Below are 26,704 nucleotides of genomic sequence, written 5' to 3'. Positions count from 1 at the left end.
ATAGTCAATTCCTTCTTGTTGATTGTACCCTTGCACCACTAGCCTTGCTTTGTTTCTGACTATAGTACCAAGGTCATCTAACTTGTTTCTAAAGACCCATCTAGTGCCAATGACTGATCTTTTCTTGGGACGGGGAACCAAGTGCCAAACCTGGTTCCTCTGAAACTGATTTAACTCATCTTGCATAGCTAGTACCCAATCAGGATCAGTCAATGCCATTTTATAGTCAGTAGGCTCTACATTAGACAGGAAAGAATAGAAAGCACAAAAGTTTTGAAAAACATTTGTTCTCGTTTGAATCCCCTTATTTATATCACTAATTATTTGATCAGTGGGATGAGAAGATTGATATCTATAACTTTTAAAATTAAGACTGTTTTGTGCTTTCTCATTAAGTTGGGAACCAGCATGTTCATGGATCTCTCCTTCTTCTGAGGAGCCAGGAGGATTCACATTCATGCTGTTTCCTCTATCATTACTTACCTCAAGTTCAGGGGTGGTACCTTCTTCTGTTCCCCCTGAACTCATTACCTGTCTATTATTTGAGGAACCATCAGGACTTGATTCCCCTTCAGAGTCCTCATTATCTTCATTTTCTTCTCTAGGCACTTCATCATTATCATCTGGTGGAGTATTTGGTAGGCCTAGATCTGCTTGCACTTCATCTGTGGGACCAGTATACTGGTTCCCCGTGAAATCCATCAATCCAATCACTTCATCAGGTTGTACTTGCGCAATCTCAGAAGACATGTTAAATTCATCAAAAATGACATGGACACTCTCCTCAACACGAAGAGTCCTTTTATTAAAGACTCTATATGCTTTGCTGTGAGAAGAGTATCCAAGGAAGATTCCCTCATCACTTCTAGGATCAAATTTATCAAGCTGGTCCTTCCCATTATTATGCACATAACATTTACATCCAAAAATGCGAAAGTATGTAATGTTGGGCTTTCGACCTTTAAGCAGTTCATAGGGAGTCTTATTTAACTTTGGTCTAATGAGACCTCTATTCAATATATAGCAAGCAGTGTCAACAGCTTCTCCCCAAAAACTCTTTGGGAGACCACTCTCAATGAGCATCGTCCTCGCCATCTCCTCAAGAGTTCTATTCTTCCTTTCTACAACACCATTTTGTTGAGGTGTTCTAGGGGCTGAGAAGTTGTGATTAACTCCATGTTCCCTACAATAATCAATAAAGTTAGCATTATCAAATTCAGTACCATGGTCTGATCTTACCGAGACCAGCTTGTGGGTGAGCTGGTTCTCCACTTGTTTCACCAATGTTACCCATTCTTCAAACGTTTCATCCTTTGTGTGTAACATCATTACCCAAGTGTACCTAGAATAATCATCAACCATAACACAGACATATCTATGACCTCTTCGACTTTGTACTCTCATGGGACCACACAAATCAATGTGTACAAGTTCGAAGGGTCTGCTGGTACTCAAAACAGTTTTAGACTTAAAAGAAATTTTGACCTGTTTCCCCCTTACACATTCAGAACAAACTTTATCAGCTTCATACTTAATGTTAGGAAGGCCTACAACTAAGTCACGTATTTTAAGTTTGTTTAGAAGTGTTAGGCTAGCATGTCCAAACCTCTTATGCCAAATCCATTGATTATTGTCAGAAACAGCTCTCAAACAGATGGACTTGTCTTGAGGGATTTTATCTAAGAAGGTGATGTAAACATCATGCTTCCTGGTTCCCTCACATACAAGTTCTCCTGTTTGTGAGTTAACTATGTGACATAGGTTGGCTTGAAACTCAACTCTATTACCTTTGTCACATAATTGAGAAATGCTCAAGAGATTATGTTGCAAGCCTTCAACATAATAAACATCATCTATTGCGTTAGAAAGTGTCTTACCAACCTTACCTAAAACAGTGATGGTTCCCTTGCTGTTATCCCCAAAGGTGACACTTCCTCCATCAAAGGCCACTAGTGAAAGGAATTGATCTTTATCCCCGGACATGTGTCTTGAGCAACCACTGTCCAAATACCAATAGGTGTCTCCCTTCACTCTAGCCTGCAAGAGCAAATCAAACATTAGTTTTAGGAACCCAAACATACTTGGGTCCCTTTTCAACAACATTAACATCTTGTTGATCCTTTCTTCTCCACACATATTTTACACCCTTGCTGTTCTTATTAGCACTAATTTTCTTAGCTGGACATTCATGTATCTTATGTCCATTTTTACCACAATGAAAACACACATGCATCTCTTTAGTCATGACATACTTGCCTCGTTGATATTCTTTGATCCAGGTGGTTTCTCTGGGAGACCAGTTAGTCCTGGTTCTCTGTCTAGTATAACCAAGACCAACTTTTCCTCTGTTTCCTCTTGATGAAGTCAGGTAATTTAAGGATTCTTGCGCATTCAATAATTTGTCCACATGTCTATGACTATCATTAAGTTCTTTTTCTCTGGTTTCAAGTGTTTTAGTTAACAATTCGTTTTTCTCTTTAAGAAAATCAAAGTTACTTTTTAAAGCTTCGAATTGTAGATTAAGCTTTGAAACCATAGAGTCAATAGACATGTCAACAACCACTGGTTGCTTGTCCTTTTTCTGTTGATTGATTTCCGCATGCAAATCACAAATATTACTTTCATACTTATCAATCGTATTACTGACATCTACACTGGTACCTGTAGGGGAAACAGTGAACTGTGCAGCTTTAAGTGAAGCAATTTCCTTGTGAGAGTTTTCCAGGTTGTAAGCCAATGTTTCAAAGGCCTTCAACAAGGAAGTTCTAGTACACGAATTTGCTTTACTTATAGCTACTGAAAAATCAAGAGTATCACTAGTGGTTGATAAGTCTCTAGGGAACCAGGAGGTCAGATCCTCTTCACCATCAATTGGTTCAAACGATCTTTCCTTTTCTAGTTCCACTTTACACTTGTCCAATTCAACCTCTAGTTCTGCTACTTGATTTTTTAGTTCATAACAGACTCCTTCTAGATGATCACAACTAGCAATAGCAATATTACATTCACCACGTTTTTCTTTTAATTCTCTTTTGCAAGTTATGTATGTTTCACTTAGTTTATAGCATTCATCTAGTAAGGAATCAATACAAGCAAGCATATTTTCTCTATCATATTCATGCATATCTTCTCTAATTTGCTCTAAGCTTACCTTGCGTTCATGTAGTACATCCTTCTTTGCCATAAAGCATTTGTTGAATGTACTGGTTCCCCCTCTGGTTCCTGGACCAGTGATGTTTTCCTTGATGTTTGTAAAAGCAGTTAGGCAAACATATGAGTTGGGTGATCCTTCTTCTTCATCTGACCCTGAGTCAGAGTCTCCCCACATGGAAGCTATCATGGCATTCTTGTATGCTTGTTTATCTCCGGATTTAGACTGTTTGTCATTCCACTTAGGACAATCTCGAATAAGAAGTCCTTTTTCTCCACACTTGAAACATCCTGTAGAAGAAGAATTAGAGTTAGATTTTTTATAGTTTTTAAAATGCTTACCTTTGAAATTCTTTCTTTGATCTCGAAGAGATCTCTCAAATCTTTTTGCAATCATGCTAATTTCATCTTCATCATCTTCTACTGTTCCCTTAAGCGCCATGCCTCTTGCTGGTTCCTTCTCAGACTTAGAGTCAATCAGCATCTCATGAGTCATAAGGGAACCAATCAGCTGTTCCAGAGACAAGGTAGACAGATCCTTTGCTTCGTATACTGCTGTTACCTTGGCTGTCCATGCATCTGTTAAACTACGCAATAATTTTCTCACAAGATCCTCGTCAGATAAATTTTTACCAAGAGATCTAAGATCATTTACAATAGTCATAAACCTACGAAAGCAATCATTGATTTTTTCATTTTTATTCATGGCAAACAATTCATATTTAGACATGATTAAATCAATTTTAGACCGTTTTACCTCACTGGTTCCCTCAAACGCAAGTTCAAGGGTGTCCCATATCTCCTTAGCACTACTGCAGCCAGATATACGATTTGTTTCGGTCTCACCTATTGCTTGTTGTAGTATTGACATTGCCTTAGCATTCTTCTCCAGCAACTTGTGATCAGCAGTGACCAATTCGCTATCTTTCTTGGGAACCTGGTTCCCCTCAACATCTGTCTTGAGAATGATATTAGGACCATTTTTAACTACGAGCCAGCATTCATAATCAATACCCATGATAACATTCTGGATCCTGTTCTTCCACCAAGCATAATTATTTCCATTAAACTTGGGTGACTTGTTGTCATAACCGATTGCACTTAATTCTTGAGTACTCATTCTTAACTCCTCTAGATGTTACTCTTTCGAGAAGCTTAGGCTCTGATACCAATTGAAGGTTCAATGGGCACTCAAGAGGGGGGGGGTGAATTGAGTGTTAAGTAATCGTTGGCTAATTTTGCTTCTTTTCGGATTATGTGTGAGGAACCAGTTGTGCTGGTTCCCGTACGCAGCGGAATATAAATAAGCAATAAAGAAGACAACAAATTTAACGAGGTTCAGCCAACTCAGGCCTACGTCCTCCTATCCTAAGTTCTTTATTAATCTACTCCGAAAAACAAAGACAAAGAACACTCTGCTGTTTCCCTACTCCGGGAACCAGCAAACCCCACACTCTACTCCGAGTGTGCTCTCGACTTACACTCGTAAGCCCAATGTGTTTGAACTCACAAACACTCACCCAGCCTTTAACCCCTTTGTTAAAGACTCAATACAAGAATCAAGAACTCTCCTTTGATCTCACTTCTACGAAGCTAATTAAGAGAAAATGTTTTTGTACTAGAATGCTCTTGTATATGACTTGATGAATGGGATTAGTGCTTAAGTATATGCTCTCAAATAATTGCTCTTTTTAATTTCTGGAGAGGCACACGAAATATGTGAAATAAGATGAGTTTATATAAGCTTAGATTCCTAAAACCTAGTTTCCTTAAATCACACAATCTTAGAGAATAAGATATATTGTAATTTTAGGAAAGTATTTATCTTATTTGATTTAATCACAAAGATAGAATCAATTAAGATAAATACTCCTAGTTTTTAGGTAACCAAGAATATTTCATCTTATTTCCAGCTGCACAAAATATTTTCAAAATAATCTTTTCGAAAAAATCTTTTTGTAAAATCTTTTTCCAAAACGGCAGCTCGAATATTTTGTACAGTGAACCTGGTTCCCCGACCTGGTTCCCTGAATTGAAACATGTTATGAAACCTGTTCCAACTTTGTACCAGATTTCATATCATACTTCAATATACTTTTAAGCACTTATATAACCCAAACATGCAAGCATACTACGGAGCATATTACATGAAAACCTAGATAACATATTAAAGCATAAATCGTCTTTTCTTCATGTAATCTTCAAGACTTGAATCTTCCTTGAATACTTCTATTATGAGCAAACAATCTTTCTTCGAAATATCTTCGAAAGGCTTCTATGCTCCAAGTCTTGGAATCAACTCAACTACTGCACGTGTAACATGGTTAATGCACAATAAAGAGTATGTGACTGCTTTTCCGCATAGCAGTCAAGGAAACGGTTCATACTGGTTCCCCACCAGTACATAGCACATTTATCATCTAACTGTTTCCTGTATATAGATAAGTTAGTTCAATAGATAACTCATATAATCAATAACTTATCTAGGAAAACAGTGTTCTATTTTAGTTGGTTCCCCCAACTGTATTGAACACTTTCAAAGACCTGTTTCCCTTAGCTGTTTGTCATCATTCAAAACTATCAATCAAAACCTAAGGGACTCAACACTTATGGTGCAGCACTCCATGCTGATGTGCTGAGCGGAGTTGGTAAAAGTAATAAGGATATTGTTCTTGTTGATGTCACACCTTTATCACTTGGCCTTGAAGATTTTTCTGGGGATATGGTTGTTCAGATTCCAAGGAATACAACCATTCCTGCTAAGAAGTTTCCGAGTGGGGAAACCTCAACTGATTATTCAAGATATACAACTTTTAAGGTGTATGAGGGTGAGAGATCCATTGCCAAACACAACAATTTTTTGGGTGAGTTCACAATATCAGGTTATCCTTCTGCACCCAAAGGTGCTATAAAGTTCGAAGTATGCTTTGAAATAGATGTTAATTGTATTGTTAAAGTGTCAGCAAAGGAAACAACTACTGGAAACTCAAACCAAATTACCATTCATAAACACTCGGGGCATCTTCAAAAGGACGAGATAGGTAGGATGATACAAGAGGCTGAGGAATATAGAGCCCAAGACGAGTATAACAGGAAGAGGGCGAAAGCTAAGAATGCTTTAGAGAGCTATGCTAACAGTATGTGGGAAGAAGTGAATTACGGTAACAAGGATATTGGAATTGATTCGGCCAAGATTAAGGATGCTGTTGAGCAGGTATTACAGTGGCTGGAACAGAACTCTGATCTTGCAGAGGCGTCTATGTTTGAGAAGAAGTTAATAGAGCTTCAAAGCCTGTGCGGCCATGTGGACTCAGATCAAGTGGACTCAGGCAGTGGCGGATCCAACATATTTGCTAATTGGATGAAACATATATTTCCAAAACAAAGAAAGTGAAAGTCATTAAACTATTGTTGCTACTTTACTTTAAATTTAAGTGTGGAATAAAACATATATTGAACTCTGATATTCTATTCATGTAATACTTTTTTTAGTGCTTTTTTTTTTTTGGCAAACGCAAAATTTGATCATTAATTTTCAAGTTTTTGATTACCTACCAATTGCATAGTAGGCTACTGAATTATTTAATAAGCTGTAATCAGAACTATATCGATAAGACTAGAGGTTTTATTACAGAATTGTTTTGTTGAATTAGAATTTTGTGGATTTGACTAATGTACTTGGAAGTTTGTCAATAGTTCAGCGTATAACATAAGGTTGGTTGAAGCTGGTTTTTAATGTAGCCAAACCAATTTACTAACATAACCAGTCTGAATTGGATTCACAAGCAAAGCCTTAGCTTACCACTGTCGCGTCTTACTGTCATCTGGTAAGAGTGAATGTCTCTTAAATTGATGGCTATTAGATCAAAAGCAGGAGGGAAGCAAAACCAGAGCGTGAGGTAGTACAAATTTACAATGCATCAATTTTGTTACTAGTAACATATAGAATCATCGAGAGTCAGATCATTCATAGCCTAATCAAAGTATGAGCTGATCGAGGAAATCAAAGAGTAGGACTACTTGGTCAATCAAATTTCTCGTCAGAAAAATACAAAACACAAAATTGAGAGTACGAAAATACATTTGTTTATAATTGATGATTAGTAAAACCACTTATTGTATAAAACCCTCCAATATTATAGCCAATAGCCAATATTACAAATTCACTAACATTAGCATTAACAGGACATAAACATAAGCATATTAAGGCGAAATAAACACCACTAATCTTGCTTACAGATCGAGCTAATGTTGTTCTTGGACGCATACAAACCTCCTTTCTTTCCATATTTGAAAACAGAGGTAACTTTGTGGCCATAACTCAAAAGAAAGTCCGATTATTGTAACTACGTAACAACACTTTCCCATCCTCTTGACAACTCTCACATCCGGTAACTAATTCTTTACCAAAATACAAGAAATGTTCAAACTTAAAACTAATACACACCGTGCTTAACAGAAATTAAAAGGCTATGATAATTCAACACTGCCGTCTTTCTTCTGATTAATGATCATGAAAAGATAATTTAAGTCCGAGTTTAGATAACTAATAGATCGATCTTGTAACAAATTAGAAAACAACTAATATTGGCATCCGAAAGGCTATCGCCCATCAGAGCCAACAAAAGCCCTTACAAGAATTCGCAGAGTTTAATATCACTTACATTAATTATATGTCTTCCTGAAAAGTTACGAACTATGAAGAATTCGCAGGGGCCAAAAGCCAAAAATAAAAACAAAAGCAAAACCAAAAACAAATACAAAGAACAAAATCAATAAACCAAGCGCATGGGCCGCGGGGTTGGGTTACAGGGGCCGCGGCACTGCCAGCCTCCCTTGTAGCTACGCCCCTGCAAATAGGGCAAGTATGGTGCTTACTTAGCCATTCGTCGATACAAGACCCATGAAACTTATGGCCGCATTGCTCCAAAACCTTGAAACCACCACAATCATCCTCTTTTTCGGCGTCAAAGCCTTCAAAACATATGACACAATCAGCGCTATTCTCAGAAATTTCTTGTAATTTCTCCACGTCTATTACAACTGAATTCACATCCTCTAGATTATTTTGATGGTGTGCTATGTTGGGCGCCGACACACAAGCAGGCTGAGGAGCTCTTACACTGACAGCAGCATCGATCGAACTAAGTTCATGTAAACGAAAGAAATCGTCACAGCATGATTTTATGAACATTAAGATGAACAAAAAAAGAGAAACGAGAATGAGGCCATCCAAGGGGATGCGCAGCATATCCACGACGGGGAACATCGAGAGTACTATGTTGATAGATACTAATTATGTGCTATGTATATGATACACGAATATTTAATGACCTGATAATATAACAAGGAATCTGTTAATCTATTATATTATCACTGCTAAATTTTAATGTTGAACTCAATCACGTTTATTAGAGTTTCGATTTGAATTAAGAGTTTCTATCAAATCTTTTATTTCTTAATTCAAAAGGTCACAATTTGTAACATAAAAAAAAAAAAAGGAAAAAAAAGTTGTTACAATAATTGACGGAAATACATTTACACGCAAGTATATATAATAATAATAATAATATTATTATATTATATATGAGTATATCATTCATTAAAAAAAATAATAATTTTAAGTAATTTAAAATTAATACAAATATACAATACGGTTATCAAGCAAGTATATATCTTTTATTTTTTGTAGGATTTTTTTGGTGGATTATCTTTTAAAAGTGATTTTATTTATTTATTTTTATTTTTTTTATTATATCTCAGTATTTCGTTTGAGAGCAAGTTCAACTTCCCAAATTAAGAATGGAGATTGAATTTGAGAAAAAGAATTAAAAATTGTACTAAAAATTCTTTACAAATTTTTGTATGTGGCTGGCCACATGGTGCGGCAAGGGTTATTTGTAGGGTGTTACTGGTTTTGTCAGGGGTTACTTGTAGGTGTTACTTGTATTCTGGAGTTACTTGTATGGGTGTTACTGGTTTTGGTCGGGGTTACTTATAGGGTGCTACTGGTTTTGTCAGGGGTTACTTGTAGGTGTTACTTGTATTCTGGGGTTACTTGTATGGGTGTTACTGGTTTTGTCAGGGGTTACTTGTTTGTGTTACTTGTATTCTGGGGTTACTTGTATGAGTGTTACTGGTTTTGGTCGGGATTATTTGTAGGGTGTTACTGGTTTTGTCAAGAGCTACTTATATGTGTTATTTTTATTCTAGGTTTACTTGTATAAGTGTTATTGGTTTTGATCAGGGTTACTTGTAGAGTATTACTGGTTTGGTATGGGATTTTGGTCTGGAGTTACTTATATGAGTTACTTATAATACAAGTAACACATATAAGTACCTCATAATACAAGTAACCCCACAATACAAGTAACACCTTACAAGTAACCCCACAATACAAGTAACCCTAAAATACAAGTAGCCCGTGCCGCACCATGTGGCTTGCCGCACTGAAAAACCTCTGAAAATTCTTATATACTACCTCTATTTTGTCATAAACCACTCGTTAAAAACACTTTTTTTTTGTCAAAAACCACAAAAAAAAAAAAAAAAAAAAAAATTGTTGTCTAAGACCACCCAATTTTAAAAATTTGTCGTCAAACACCACACGACTCTATTTTCCGGCATTGACCTAGAATTCCAGCGTTGACGACACGTGACTTTTAAAGAACCCCTCCCCATCATCTCGCTTCTTCCTTCTCTCTCCGCTGGAAAAATCCTTTTTAGGAGTTCCATATTCGTCGTCGTTTTGCAGCAAAAATCCACCTCAGGAGCTCAGTAATGGGTACACTTCTGATTTCTTTTCTCCCTCCATTTTTCGATGAATTTAAGCTTTTTTTATGGTTTGTTTGGATAAAGAAAAGGGAAGGAAAAGAAGGGGAGGGAGGAGAAGAGGAGAGGAGGAAAAGGGAGGGGAGGGAAGAAGGATGAGTTTTCCTTCCAAATCTCTCCATTGTTGGAGGGATCAATTTCCTACAATTTAATCCTTCCATTTCTCTCCCCTCTAATTCCCTCCCTTCCTCATTTGCTATCCAAATGAAAGACACTTCATCTCTCCATTTCTCTTCTCTTCCTTTCCCTCCATTTCCTTCAATCCAAACACACCGTTAATGTCTTCAAACTGCTGTTTTGATTCAATTAACCCCCTTTTTTTGTGTGTGAAATTTTGCAGCAAGAATTAAACCACATGAGATGAGGCAAAAGCCTAAGGCTGATTTGCTGTATCAGCTTAAGAATCTTGAGCTCGCTCTTCTCCGTGTTGCTAAGGTTACCGGCGGTGCTCCTAACAAGCTCTCAAAAATGTAATTTTTTTTATTTCAATTTTCAATGGTTTTTAATTTTAGGGTTTATTGTATGATTTGAATGAATTAATTGGGTTTTGTTTTGGGGATTTTGCACTAAGGTGGTGAGATTAGGGATTGTGCAAGTATTGACAGTAATGTCACAGAAGCTGAAGTCGACATTGAGGGAAGCTTACAAGAACAAGTTTCTGCCACCTGATCTTCATCCCAGAAACAGAAAGAGGAGAGAGATAGAACAGAGAGAGGAGAGAGAAGGAAGAGGAGAGAGATAGCTAGAGTTCGGAGACAATGCCAGAAAATAGACTCTTGTGGCATTTCATAAGAAAATTTTTAAATTGGGTGGTCTAAGGCCCCGTTCTCTTCGCCTTAATTTTGCTGAATTGGAATTATTTTTACTGAAGTGAAATTATTTTTGCTGAACTTAAATTTTCTTTTTTGAGGGAAAAACTTAAATTATTTTTACCGAACTTAAATTAATTTTACTGGATTTATTTTTGCGGAACTAAAATTATTTTTACTGATTTTCTATTATAATTTTTCTTTAATAAAACTGAGTTTTGCTGAACTGAACTTATTTTTACTGAATTGAAATTATTTTTACTTAATATTATTTTTTTTAAGGTGAAGAGAACAGGCATAAGACAACAAATTTTTTTTCGGGTGATTTTTGAAAAAAAAAGTGTTTTTAACGGGTGGTTTCTGACAAAATTTCCAAATTTTAATTCATTTATTTTGAATCGAATTAATTTTTTGCAAATTTAGATTTGTGCTTTACAAGTACAAAGAAAAAAGTATTATCAGGCATATTATTATTTTTATCAAATTTTTTCATTTTCTTTTCAATGAACATGATAAAAAAAATATCAACCTTACAAGAACCAAACTATGCACTTGCCTTAAAAGGAGTCCCAAAGGCTTGAATTACTAACAAAGTTGCTTCCCCAGGTTCATATCATTCATTCTTAAATTACAACGAACTATCTCAAAAACATACAGTTTGACAAATTCGTGAAGCTAGTAGGCAAACAAAGCCCAATTTTCTCATCCATAAACAACAGATAATCTCCTCTCCAAGATTACAAGCAAAACCCGAATACGAATATAAACACATATGCTCAATCATACGAATTATACATAATAATCCAACTCTTTGCTTAAACTTCATGCCTTAAGGTAAGCGATACACTAGAACAGACATATGTACGACAAATCGGACACGTCGTACCATACTTCCTTAGCCATTCATCGATACAAAACCCATGAAACTTATGCCCGCATTTCTCCAATACCTTAACACCACCACACTCATCTTCTTTTTCTACGCCAAAACTATCCAAACATATGACACAATCACCGCAATTCTTAGAAATTTCCAACAATTTTTCGATGTTTATAACCACTGATTCCACATCACGGTTAGTCGGCCTCAATTGTGATTCACCTAGATTTCGATGTTGTCTAGGGTTGCCTGGTACAGTTAGAGAAGATCCCGCTACGCCTCGAGGTTGTACTCGGTTGGCCGGTCCACGGGGCAGGCCGGGGAACTGTTATATTGACAGCAGCGTCATGATTCGTACTATTTTCACCGCAGCAACATTTAATGCATGCTTTCACAACGAAAACGACGGACCATAAAATTAAACCGGGGGCAAAATATGCAATTACACTTAAAGATAAATTTGACAAGGCCATTATTTTTGTTGTACTATGTTTAGTTTGGAGTGCTGTGTATGAAATGAAGGTTTAATTTAATGACTAGATTCAATAGGATTAAGGATTATATTGTATGTTAGTGCTTCTAAAAGTTTAGGAATTAGGAGTTAATCACGTTAATCAGAGTTGTACTTGAATGAGAAGTTATATAGACGGTACACTTTGTTATGATAAGTTTTTACTATGATATTAGATTGTAACATAGATAACTTATAGCTAAAAGGAAACAAATTGCGATTTCTTTTAGATTTATATAATTTGAGTACCACAAAAGTAAAATCCAAGGAAATTTTGACAATAACACCTATTATTGTTAGTGTTTTAATGATTACTATAAAAAAAAATTTATTTTTTTTACGACCTACTATTTTTAAAAAATAAAAATTTCCCCCTCTGATTGCCTACATGACGTTATTGTGAGCCTCACAGACAAGATTTTTTTTCAATTTAATTCCTTTTTCTAACCTTGTTCTTCAATTTTTGAATTGCAAATCCAAATTATATCCAAATTATGATACTTTCCCTTGATAATAGTAGGTTTAAGTTAGTTTATTATACAAGTAACATAATACATTCTTAAAAAAAAAAAAATGTATACAAGATAATGCCCAGTTCATTTGAGCTTTGCTTTGATTGTGTGGCTGGTCATGATTGATGGGGATGCAATCAGATAAAGGAGTGATCAGAGGTTATTTTGTTTAAATGGACAGTCAAACTAATAAACATATATAACATAAAAATTGAAAATCAACAGCTATGAAGAATAAAATACTGCAATGACTACAATATTTTTTGTTGCCATTGAAATGTCATTTTAAAAATTAAATTAACCTCTTCAAATCTTATGAATAAATTTGATAAAAAGGAAATTCATCTCACCCAAGAAGTACATCAAGCACTTCACAATTTATGCCATTCCACTGCTAATAAGACTATTACCGTCCGATGCTCAAGGTCTCAACGGCAAATTGACCCTTTAACCATTAATCCTAATTAAGTAAAGGGCAATTGCTACGAGTTCATGTGTACGGGTACAATACGGGACAGATTGGGCAGTAAGCCAGAAATACTTTGTCACGCGACAACACTAAATCAAAATAGTTAGTTCTAACATCACAGCCAATATTCATAATTCTATGTACAGTATTAAACAGCTTCTAGGCTAGAATTTGCTACAAAGTAGAAATTTGTTAGAAGAGTTCAAATTCAGAAATAAACCAAAACATATCTGATTAGTCATCATGCTTGAATATTGCACAGGAGAACTAATCAATTGAAAACAATACAAAACATTTTGGAGAAAAAAAAATACAAAAGAAGCACAAGAGCATAGTTACCTATTAAACATGCAGAAAACAAACATTTCCAGAAACTTGATCAAGCTCAACACAGCAGATGGTTAATAATCACAAAGAGAATTTTATTGGCTAATTTCCTACTCGAGTACTCGATGAGCCAAGTTGCGAAATACTTCGTATCAAAGGAAATAAACAAGTAAACTACTATTTACTAGTATAGAAGACATGCTTCCAATTCAGCTACTAGTGGTTCTAGTATTTGTAATAATGTTCACAACAAAATACTGCAATTTCAAGCAAATTTGGCAGAGTAGAAAGTAGCAGCTTCAGCATGTAATAGCTACTAGTACACACTACAGAATACGCTATTTGTAGCGGCTTAGAGCATCAATAAACCAAATTGATGACAAATGCTTTCCAGCTCCTTCAACTTCTCCTCAAATTTTGAAGCTGTAACAACATCAGAATTCTCTTCCAGCCATAAAAACGTCTGCTCGATGGCATCCTTTATCTTCTTGTCATAAGTAACAGTCCCAATATTCCCAGAAATATACACTGTTTCCCACATGTTGTTGACATGATTCTCAAGTGCATTTTTAGCTTTCACCATCTTCCTATGTTCCTCATCTTGAGCCCTGTACTTTTCAGCTTCTTTTATCATCCTCTCCTTGTCTTTCTTTAAAAGCCGGCCTTGGTAATTGAGGATGGTAATTTGGTTCCTGTTTCCAGTGCTTGTTTCCACTCCTGATACGTTAAGGATGCCATTAACATCAATATCAAAGCAGACATCAAAGGTGATGGCACCTGCCGGTGCAGGAGGAAAACCCGAAATAACAAACTCCCCCAACTTATTGTTTTCCTTGGCAATGGATCTCTCACCTTCAAACACGGAAAATCTCATTCTCGCCTGATTGTCAAATTTAGTAATCCATTTCTTATTCATCATGGCTGGAATGGTTGTATTCCTCGGGATCACAACAACCATGTTATCTAAATAATCCTCAAGACCAAGTGACAAAGGTATGACGTCAACAAGAGCAATATCCTTATTACTGCTACTAACACCACATATGACAGCAGCATGGACAGCTGCACCATAAGCAACAGCCTCATCTGGATTAATGCTTTTGCAAAGGTTCTTTCCATCAAAAAAGGTCTGCAACAATTGTTGAACCTTTGGAATACGGGTTGATCCTCCAACTAGGACAACATCATCAACATCGTGCTTCTCCACCTTGGCATCAGCTAAGCACTTCTCAACTGTGTCCACACATATCCTGAACAAATCTATATTCAGCCTCTCGAAACCTGCACGAGTTATGGTACATGTAAAATCAATGCCCTCAAATAGGCAATCAATCGAAACAGTTGTTTGGGGTATTGAGGAAAGTTCCCTTTTGGCTCTCTCTGAAGCAGCTCTCAATCTTCCAAGAGCCCTATGATTGTCACTTATGTCTTTTTTGTGCTTCTTCTTAAACTCCTCCACAAGATAACTTACCATTCTGTTATCAAAGTCTTCTCCGCCTAGGTGGGTGTCACCGCTAACAGCTTTAACTTTGAATTCACCCTTGTTAATGGCTACCAAGGACACATCAAATGTCCCACCACCTAAGTCAAATATTAGAACATTTTTTGCAAGAGCATCAACAACATTAGCCTTTGTGGGTCAAGACCATAAGCCATGGCAGCAGCCGTTGGCTCATTGATGATACGAATTACATTAAGCCCTGCAATAGTTCCTGCATCCTTTGTTGCCTGACGCTGGGAATCATTGAAGTATGCTGGAACTGTGACAACAGCATTTTTCACTGAGGTGCCAAGGAAAGCCTCGGCAGTATCTCTCATTTTCATCAAGACCATTGAAGATACCTCCTCAGGTGTGAATCTTTTCTCCTCACCCTTGTAGGTGACCACGATCATTGGCTTTGATTCTGTTCCTGGATCACAACTATCTACAACCTTGAATGGCCACAACTTAATGTCTTTCTGTACATTTTCATCACTGAATTGTCTACCAATAAGCCTCTTCGCATCTGCCATTGATATCATGTAGGGAAGGTTATCAAAAGACTACAAAATTTAAAGGAAGCATCAAATTAAGCTAAACAATTTCTCATATTCTAAAAGGGAAAAACTAAGTAGTAAGAGAAACAGAGCAAATAAGAACAAACCTGTAAATGTAAAGGTTAACATGAAAATTTATAATCATCTAAATTTACAATGATTTAGCTCAAACGGAAAGAGTGTAGTATCATTATGCATTTAAATAATTTCCAAACCAACTGATTATACAGCCATTGTACTATTGTAGCACGCGCGCACACACACACAATCTTTACAGCAAATGAAGTTCAAAAAGACCATTAAACAGCTGATAGAGAACCTAGCCTAAGTGCAATTAGTAACATCATTGAACCATAAACTGAAAGCATCTACTATCAATAGCCTATGCCTTGTGCGCGTCTTTCTTTTGTTTGGCACTTGTAGTGCAGGTGGGTGCTGTGTAAGATTTCAGAGGTAAATTGCAACATATGCAGGCACTTCGAAGGGAAGAAGTTCACAAATAAGTAAATGACGTCTCGTTGCAAAAGATAAAATGAGCAATGGTCCAAAACATTCAGCTAAATGAACATACAAATATATCATTTCAAAAACATTCAGCTAAATCAACATACTCCGTACATCATTTCAAAATTGTCACTTTGATGTCCATGTATCTCAATAACTCTTCTATATTCTATAGTTTATAATTACAGCAACTACCTAATAAGTCTATTTTACTCTTGCATTACTGATTCAACAAATTTCCATTAATTCCCACAATTCAATTCTTCAAAAATTGGATCAATTACCCAATTAACACCCCCATTATGAAACACCCTTCCCCCTTTAAATCACTGAACAATCACCCCTAATTGAACACCCCCATTTATATAGAATTAAACTATTTCCTTAAATTGTAGACCCTAACCCGAAAATCAAGCTCTCTTTTTGGAAAGCAATTACTAATAAATTTGATACTAAAACCTCTAACAATCCCTTTGTTAGACATTTACATGCATAGTAATAATGGAAATAAATTTACACATAATACTATAATTAAGCAAGATACATCATAAATGTCCTAATTAATAACAACTAAAAAGAAGAGTGTTTTATCTGAAAAAAATGAGCAGGAAAATAGATGATAAAATAAAAACAAACCAAAGATAGTATTGGCAGTGTTGACAGAAGCTTGGTTCTTGGCACCTTCACCGATGAGGCGGTGGGAGTCAGTGAAAGCAACCCAAGACGGCGTCGTACGGTTGCCCTGGTCGTTGGTTATGATTTCAACACGGTTGTGCCGCCAAACAGCAACACAAGAGTAAGTTGTGCCGAGATCGATTCCGATCACTGGCCACTCTCCAACATTTTCTCCCATTTTCAAATTACACTCAATTAAAGCAGCAGGATGTTTTAAAGATGAACAGGGTATAGAAATTAGAAAAAGTGGAAACTTTAATGGTTTTCCAATTTGTAATTAATAATTATGAATGTAAGATATGGTTTGGTCAATACCTATGACTACCTTTTCATCACTAGGCCTACTTTATTCATTTGAATTGAATTGAAGTTTTGACTTTTGACTATATATTCTACTTTAAGTCTTTAAGTATTAATTTTGACCATATTTTACTTTAAGATTTTATTTACATAGACCACATTTTATTGATATAATACTACTTTAATACTTGTTCAGTGGTATCTTACGGAGTAATATATATACTTCCTTCGTTTTTATATATTTGTGACAGTTTGACTTTTCACATTTTATAGGTTTCATTGTAATTAGTTTTGATTCAATATTATTTTAATATTATATGTTTATAATTTTTATTGGTAATTGATTTATAGATATTAATTCTTTCAAAAAAAAAAAATTTTTTTAAAGATATTAATGATTAAAATAATATGTTAGGAAACGTGACAAGAAACGTGTTGCATTTCTAAAAAAAACGTGTTGCAAGTATAAAAAAAATAGAGGAAGTAGAAGTAATATACTACTCGTGTATATATTATATTTTTAACAATACTTTTTAGTGATCAAAGTGGAACATTAACAAACATATTGCAGTAAAATGATGCTTTTACTTTTTAGAAGCAATTTATATACTTCCTCTATTTTTTTTTATACTTGTAACACGTCTCTATTGCATATAGTATATAAAAAATTGAGGAAGTATCAAAATAGTATATAGTCTGAGTTTTATATACTATAAGCAAGTATAAAAATATAGTCTTGAGTTTTATACTATAAGCAAGTACTCTGTATAAAATCAGAGGAAGTATATAGACTCAAAATTTCAAAATACTCTGAGTTTTAAACCATAAGCAAGGGAGTATTTTGTCCACAAAAAAAAAAAAAAAAAAAAAAAAAAAAAAAAAAAAAAAAAAAAAAAGCATTCCGTATAAAAATAGAGGAAAGGATAACAGGATGGAGTCAAAAGTCAAAACGAGTCGCGACTCACGAGTAAAGCATAATATGAAGCTCTGTTCATCAAAATCACATAAAGAGGAAGTTCTCAAAATGCAGCATGGAAGTAGAAACAATAAACTGAGCTACTGAGTACTGATAACATACAATCAACATCAGATATAATTTCATAAGAGGGACAATAAAACCTGTAGTCATATCAGATTTTCAGCATACTAACTCCGTTACATATTATTTGCAACGATTTGACATAAAATAGAGAGGAAAAATGTCTAAACCGTTGCAAATAATATGTAACGGAGGTAGTTCTTCTAGAGCACAACCGAGTAGTTCAAGAGCCGAGCTTAGAGTCCTATTCTACGCATCTTGATAGGATAAAGTGCACAAGCTTTCGAGCTCTTCCAATTTTTCCTCAAACTCAGAAGCCCCAGCGCATTCAGAGTTCTCCTCCAACCACTGTAATATCTGATCGACAACATCCTTTATCTTCACCTCATTACCTCCCATCTCCATGTTACTGTAATCATTCACTTTTTCCCACAATCTGTTGGCATAGCTCTCTAAAGCGCTCTTAGCTTTCACCTTCTTCCTTTGTTCATCATCTTGAGCCTTGTATATTTCAGCCTCATGCACCATCTTCTCTATCTCCTCCTTTTGAAGCCGCCCCTGGTGGTTCGTAATGGTGATTTGGTTCTGTTTTAAAGATATTGTTTCCGTTGCAGACACTTTAAGAATGCCATTGACATCAATTTCAAAGCAGACATCAAAAGCAATGTCACCTTCTGGTGCACGAGGTAAGCCATAAATGCAAAACTCACCCAAGAAATTGTTGTCCTTAGCAATTGGTTTCTCGCCCTCATACACCTGGAATGATGCAGACGACTGATTGTCCACCGTGGTTTCTCTAATTGTATTCTTCTTTGCTGGGATAGTTGTATTCCTTTGTAATATGAAGTGCATTTCACCAGTAAAATCCTTTACCCCAAGAGATAAAGGTATCACGTCCACCAAAACAATATTTCCACTTAAGTTGGCAGCATGAACTGCAGCACCATAAGCAACAGCCTCGTCTGGATTTATGCTCTTGCTAAGCTCCTTTCCACCAAAGTATTCTTGCAACAATTGCTGAACTTTTGGAATTCGAGTTGACCCACCCACAAGAACCACATCATGAACATATTGCTTTTCTAACTCAGCATCAACTAAACACTGTTCAACAGTGTTCCACACATTTCCTAAACAAATCCATGTTTAGCCTCTCAAAACGAGCACGAGTAATGGTTGAAGTAAAATCGATGCCTTCAAATAGACAATCAATGGAAACCACTGTCTCAGAAGTTGAGGAAAGTACCCTTTTGGCTCTCTCCGAAGCCGCTCTCAATCTTCCAAGAGCCCTTGGATTATCACTAAGGTCTATTTTGTGTTTCTTCTTAAATTCCTCTACCAGGTTACTTACCATTCTGCAGTCAAAGTCCCCACCGCCAAGGTGTGTGTCTCCACTTATTGCTTTGACTTTAAATTCCCCCTTTTCTATGCCTACTAAAGAAACATCAAATGTCCCACCACCTAAAAGATTAAAACATTTTTTGCAGGAGCATCAATACTTGTAGCCTTTGTGTCAATACCATAAGCAATGGCAGCAGCTGTTGGCTCATTAATGATACGGATAACATTGAGCCCTGCAATGGTTCCGGCATCTTTAGTTGCCTGGCGCTGGGAGTCATTAAAATATGCAGGAACTGTGACAACAGCATTCTTTACTGTGCTACTTAGGAAAGCCTCCGCAGTATCTTTCATCTTTACAAGGACCATTGAAGATATCTCCTCAGGTGTGAACCTTTTCTCTTCACCTCTATAGGTGACCTGAATCAGTACAGGCTTATCTTCATTTCCTGAATTGGCACCATCTACAACCTTAAATGGCCACAATTTGATGTCATTTTGTACAGTTTCATCATTGAATCTTCTACCAATAAGCCTCTTTGCATCTATCATTGATAAGCATGTAAAGAAATTTGTTTGAACTTAGTATAATACAAAATACTCTACAAAAATTGATTGTAAATTTTATACAATAATTTTTAATTGTGGGCTTGTTGCTGAAGACAAATCTCAACATTTACATACAAATAAAACTAAACATTAGGTGGTTCGAAGTAATTCTATAATTACCAAAGATTATGTTTGACATAAATTTATTCTAGTCCTTGGATTTGTTGCATGGTCATTAATTTCAAAGGTGATGGAAAATTTCATTTCTTTACATATCCCAACTTCCAATTCTCTACATCTATTCAGATGAGATGGAATTAGAACTTCAACTCTTCTTCAGAGATTATTCCAAACATACATTTACAAGGGTGTTCAGATTTACAAAGTAAGATCCTATCCAGTTTTGATTTGGGAAGATGATCAAACATGGGAGCAAGGGGTGTAGCATAGAAAATGCAATTTCCATTGAAGCAAGAGTCATGACCTACCTAATTCATCCACAATGATAATTACACCAAATTACATGGTATACAATAATTATGCATTAAAATTTTAAAAAATGGTTATATGTTACAAAGCTAGCATATTTTACTTAACCAAGCCGCAAGTAATTATATGTGGTTCACAATTTTATTTTATTTTTGGGGAGGAAGATGTCAAGGCACACTAAATAACCAAACAGAACACATGGATCGATTTTACATGTGTTTCAATGAGGAAATGCTCAAATACAAATTGTTTAAAACAGTAAGAGCATAATCCAAAACAATCATAGCTTTCAAAAAAGGGTCCGGGTCCTAGTCCTGATCAAAGGTGACTCTAATACCTGATGTTCTCCTAATTGAAATCCTCATTCTATGGTAAGAGCATCCTACTTGGCTATATGGCTTCTCTTCCTGTAGTGAAAGCCTTTAAAAGATGTTCTTTGATTTGCATAAACCTCATCACATATAATCTAGTTCAAAATCCCTAGCATAAATTAAGTACTCATATTTTATTAACAGCTGAACATTGTTAATTTTGACAGCAAAGTTGTCAAAATGCATGCATTGTGACCATAATCAGTGATTTAATTTTTTATTGGACTAAATGCAAATAATTGTAGCCTGAATTCTATAACAAAAGTGCAATTTCAATTTATCATGTCATTCAATATTACAAGTTCCAGCTTCCAATACAGTATAGCTAAAGGACAGAAAGCCAAAAAAGTCCTATTTTTTTTACCTTAATCTTGCATCTAAGTAATACTTCGTAATAACATCTAAGTGCTCCCTCCGTCCCTAATTGACAGGTAAATAAACTAAACTAAAGCAAGGAGAGATAGAGGCAGAAATGTACCAAAGACGGTGTTAATGGGGTTCAAGGCTGCTTGATTCTTGGCAGCTTCACCAATAAGGCGGCCGGAGTCAGTGAAAGCAACCCAAGACGGAGTTGTACGATTACCCTGATCATTTGTTATGATTTCAACACGATTGTGACGCCAAACAGCAACACAAGAGTAAGTTGTACCAAGATCTATTCCGATCACTGGCCATTCTCCTACCTTTTCTCCCATTTACAAAGACAAACCCCAAACCAGTAACTACACCAAGAAAAGAGGGGGAAAAAGCTTTAAAACATTAGAAATTCAGAGTTCCGAATATGGTATGTTGTCAATTTATAGTAGAATGTTAGCATTGTAGAATTATGCTGAATTTTGCGATAAACATTTAAACTTTTAGCAAAAATAAATAAAAAATTAAAACCCTAAACCCTAACTAAGCCGTTAATAACAAACAAAAAATTAAATTCACCTAGGAAAAATGATGTACAGAAAACAATCAGATAAAAATAACACACAATTTTGCAAGAACAACTTAACTTTTCAAACAAATCATAATTCTAAACACTAACTAAGCATTTATTAACAAACAAATAAAATTCAAGCATGAAAAATGAAGTAAGCAATCAGATAAACAACATACCTTATGCGCAGATATTAATTTGCCTGGAGATTTCAATCTTTTTTTTTTTTTTTTTTTTTTTTTTTTTTTTGAAAGGCTATACCTAGGGTTATTCAATCAAAGGTTACTTGAGGAGTTACTCAGATCGGGGGTTACTTGAGAAGTTACTCGGTCAAGAGTAACTCAAGTAACCCTTGAGTAACTCTGGCAACTCAAGTAATCCCTAACCACACAGTATGACCATGCACATAAAAAAAACCTTTATCTTTTTTTTGGGTTACATTTTGACCACACATAATTCTAAATAATTTAATTAACCTAATTAAATAATATAAGAGATAAGTGGGATAATTAGAATATTAAAGATTGTAAAAGAAAGATAGTGTGGGTGTACTTTATTCACCTGATTTTCACTTAACTGAACTTATAATAACTTATTATACATTGATCTTATTAGACTTGAAATAAGAGGTGATAAACTTAACGGCAAGGGTACAATAGAGTTACTAAGTGGACTTTAGGGTTATAATGTAGACTTTTCATAAACCATGGACACAATGTAGAATTTCAAAGTCTTTAGGGTTATAATGTAAAATTTCCCAAAATTATTTTTTCCATCTTAAGCTAAGTACGACTCTGAAAAACCATGGTACTTTAAAATCCTAAGAAGTTAACTAATCTAGTATTAAAACATTAAATCTATTGGTCATTAAAAAAAATTAAAAAAAAAAAAAAACATTGAGTCTAGTGGGCAACATTATCCTAGACTCCTATCGTACAACATAAAACAATAAAATGGAAACACAAAAACAAATCAAACTAATATACTAGTAAGTTCATAATCTATCATGCTGAAATTTGCGTTTCCATATTTTTATCAAGCAGATGATTTCGAATAAACGAAAGTAAAAGAAACTAGGAATGCATGAAGTGAGATTTATTTTAGCATACCTCAAAGTTGAATAATAACAACAATATACTTCAAGTAGCATAAACCAAATTTAGGCTAATCTAGCAGTTCAAATATTTTTAAGTTTCAAGTACAACAACTAAAAATTGATGATGTACAATCAAAAGGAAGTAATATTACTGCTACATGCAATAGCTAGCAGAGGAATTCTCTAGCTAGCATGTTTTTGCCCTCTTGGAAGGAAGATGTTGACAAACATTTTCCAGCTCTTTCAACTTCTCCTCAAACTTAGAAGCCTCAGTAGCATCAGTATCTTCAATTCCAGCCATTGCAGTGTCTGTTTGATCGCCTCGGTACCATCTATTACTTTCACATTAGCTTCCCACATGGAGTTAGCATAATTCTCAAGTGCATTCTTAGCTTTTATCATCTTCCTGTACTCATCATCTTGAGCCTTGTATATTTCCGCCTCTTCTATCTTCCTCTCTAAGTCATTTTTTGTAAGCCGCCCTTGGTGATTGAGAATAGTGATTTGGTTCTTCTTTCCTGTGCTTGTTTCTACTGCTGAAACAGTAAGAATGCCATCAATGTCAATATCAAAACACACATCAAACTTTATGAGACCTTCTGGTGCTGCAGGAAAGCCGGAAACTTTACACTGGCCCAGCAAATTGTTGTCTTTAGCTATGGGTCTCTCGCCCTCGAATATGTCAAATGTGATGACAGTCTGATTGTTATAAGTAGTTTCCCATACCTGATTTATCTTTGCTGGAATGGTTGTATTTCTAGGTAGAAAGACTTCCATCTCCCCAGATAATTCTTCCAAACCAAGTGATAAAGGTGTGACATCTACAAGAACAATATCCTTATTACTCTTACCAACCCCACATAACACAGCAGCATGGACTGCTGCACCATAAGCAACAGCCTCATCTGGGTTCATGCTTCTGCAGAGATCCTTTCCATCAAAGAAGGCCTGCAACAACTGCTGAACCTTTGGAATTCGAGTTGATCCACCAACAAGGACAACATCTTGAACTTCATGCTTTTCCATCTTGGCATCACTTAAGCACTTTTCAACAGTGTCCACACAATTCCTAAATAAATTCCTCTCCACTTATTGCCTTAACTTTGAACTGTCCCTTCTCAATGGCTACCACCGAAACATCAAATGTCCCACCACCAAGGTAAAAAACTAAAATGTTTTTCGCAGCAGTGTTGCCACTAGTAGCCTTTGTGTCAAGACCATATGCCATGGCAGCAGCCGTTGGCTCATTGATAATACGAACAACATTGAGGCCAGCAATTGTTCCGGCATCTTTAGTTGCCTGACGTTGGGAATCATTGAAATATGCTGGAACAGTCACAACAGCGTTCTTTGCTGTCTTTCCAAGGAAAGCCTCGGCAGTATCTTTCATTTTCATAAGAACCATTGAAGATATCTCCTCGGGAGTGAATCTCTTCTCCTCACCCCTAAAGGAGACTGAAATCATTGGCTTATCTTCTTTTCCGAAATCAGTGCCATCAATAACATTAAATGGCCATAATCTCACGTCATTTTGTACAGATTCATCACTGAATCTTCTACCAATAAGCCTTTTTGCATCTGTCATTTATTAGCACACAAGGGAGGTGGTTATAACTTAGCAGTGTAGAAAATGCAACATGATAATTAATTGATTGAAAAAGCTAATACAACATTGTATACTGCAACCTTGGGAAGATTCAAAAATTAATATAGGATGAAACTAAACAATTGATGTTCTTGTTATTATTACCAAAAGAGAAGGTTGACATGAATTTATACTCTCAAGTACTCTTACATATCTAAGGTGATAGACATTTACGTTTTCCTACTCACATAAAATCTCAAAATTAGAAGAACACGTTACTTCATACACTATAGTACAATACAAGGAATACTTCATCAACATTGACATCATAATACAAGAAGTGCATATAATAGTTGTAACTAGATCGATAACAAATATAGATTTTGTCCCGTCTTCATTCTTTGGCTTTGCTCCGCATTCTTGCAATTAGGACAATAAAAACCTTTGGATATAAATCATTTTGTTTAATTTTACAACAAGTTCCAAGTTTCTAGCTAAGTAACAATAACATCTACTCCCTAATTGGTAATAAAGCAAGCAAATAAAACAAGCTAAAGCAGGGAGGGGTAGAGTAAGAAACGTACCAAAGACGGGGTTAATGGGGTTCAAGGCTGCTTGATTCTTGGCAGCTTCACCAATAAGGCGGCCAGAGTCAGTGAAAGCAACCCAAGACGGTGTCGTACGATTACCCTGATCGTTTGATATGATTTCAACACGATCATGACGCCAAAAAGCAACACATGAGTATGTTGTACCAAGATCAATTCCAATCACCGGCCATTCTCCAACGTTTTCTCCCATTTACAAAGACAGACCCAAAACCAGTAACTACACAGAGACAAGAGGGGGGCAAAAGGCTTTAATACCTTTAAAATTCATAGTTCCGAATATGATACCGAGCCAATTTATAGTAGGATGGTAGCATTGCTAAATTAAGCTAATTTTGCTGTAAAAAAATTGAAAACTAAGCAGCTACTAACAAACCAACCATCAAACAAACACATAAATTGAACTATACCAACTGACGATTAGCAAAGCAATCAGATAAACAACATAAAATTTGCAATAATTAAACTTTTGGCAAGGAAAAAAAAAATCATAACCCTAAACCCTAACTAAGAAGTTACTACTTACTAACAAACAAATAAAATTGAACTATGACAAATGATAATAATAACATACCTTATGCACAGATATTAATTTGCCTGCAAAATTTTATCTTTTGGCTTAATTCCAAGCTAAAGAAGCTGAAGAAGAACCACGAATAGTCGAATATACTCTGGCTTCTAAAGGAAGATATAAACACGGGACTATAGGATGAATTAGCGCCAAATTGAGGTTTTTATTTTTTTTATTTTTTTTTTTTATCTTTTTTTTGGTGTTCTACCCGATTCACCATTTAGGCTAATTCGGATTCAGGGCTCAGTTCTGGGTGGTTAGGTTTCATTCCCTTTCCAATTGTTTGTGTGGGGGATCGAATATGAGTCCTCCCTATCAAGTGTAGTCTCAATCACCATTCACCACTACACCAACAATCAATTGGTACCAAATTGAGTTTTATTCTTTGTCCAACATATAGGTGTTGCACACTTGTACTTGCATGTTGGTGTTGTGTCAACCTTATTTGTCACTTCCTCGGAAAAAAAAAACATTAATAGGACTTATTCAATATTATCTAAAAACTTACCACTTTATTAATTAAACCATTGCCTTAGATATCTCATATTAAATAATATAATAACCAGGCTCTCGGTTAATAATTTCAGATTAGTTCAGATAAGGGTTGATAAGTTCAGATAAGTTGTGATAAGGGTTAATCAACGCTACCCTAGTTTAATTTATAACTAAAATAAGTTCTTATAAGGGCTAATAAGTTCAGATAAGATAAGATAAATTTAGATAAGTAAACATTAGGTGAATAGAACATACGTGTGATATACGATTTTTTCATATATAAATCTCAAAAAAATATTTATGTTTTTTTTTATATAATTATTTGATTTATTTTACTATATGATAATTTCAAACAAAAAAAAACACATAATAATTTAATTAAAGAGTTATTGCCTATTACAAAAGTATATATATTTTTTTAATGTAATTTATAATGCGACTTTATTTATTATTATTTTGTATTTTATTTGTGGTTTTTAATTATATGACAAATGAATTTAAAAATATGAATAAATTGTGAATATGATATCTTTCAAAAAAAAATGTTAATTAATATTTTATTGGTTACATATTAGGATAAAATATTTAGTGTGAAAATATTTTTTTTATTTTTAAATAATTTAAATCCTTTATCAT

General features: G+C 35.2%; 3 pseudogenes; 1 reads left to right on the top strand and 2 right to left on the bottom strand.

The window, feature by feature from the left end:
* The window catches only part of LOC110725408, a 55,424-nt pseudogene that overhangs the window by 6,177 nt on the left and 22,543 nt on the right, over positions 1-26,704 (top strand).
* Positions 13,339-17,031, bottom strand: LOC110725716 (annotated as a pseudogene).
* LOC110725526 lies at positions 17,622-25,737 on the bottom strand (annotated as a pseudogene).

The sequence above is a fragment of the Chenopodium quinoa genome, unplaced genomic scaffold, assembly GCF_001683475.1.
Source record: "Chenopodium quinoa cultivar QQ74 unplaced genomic scaffold, ASM168347v1, whole genome shotgun sequence".
In the NCBI taxonomy this organism is placed as follows: Eukaryota; Viridiplantae; Streptophyta; class Magnoliopsida; order Caryophyllales; family Amaranthaceae; genus Chenopodium; species Chenopodium quinoa.
This window is presented reverse-complemented; position numbering and strand designations above follow the sequence as displayed.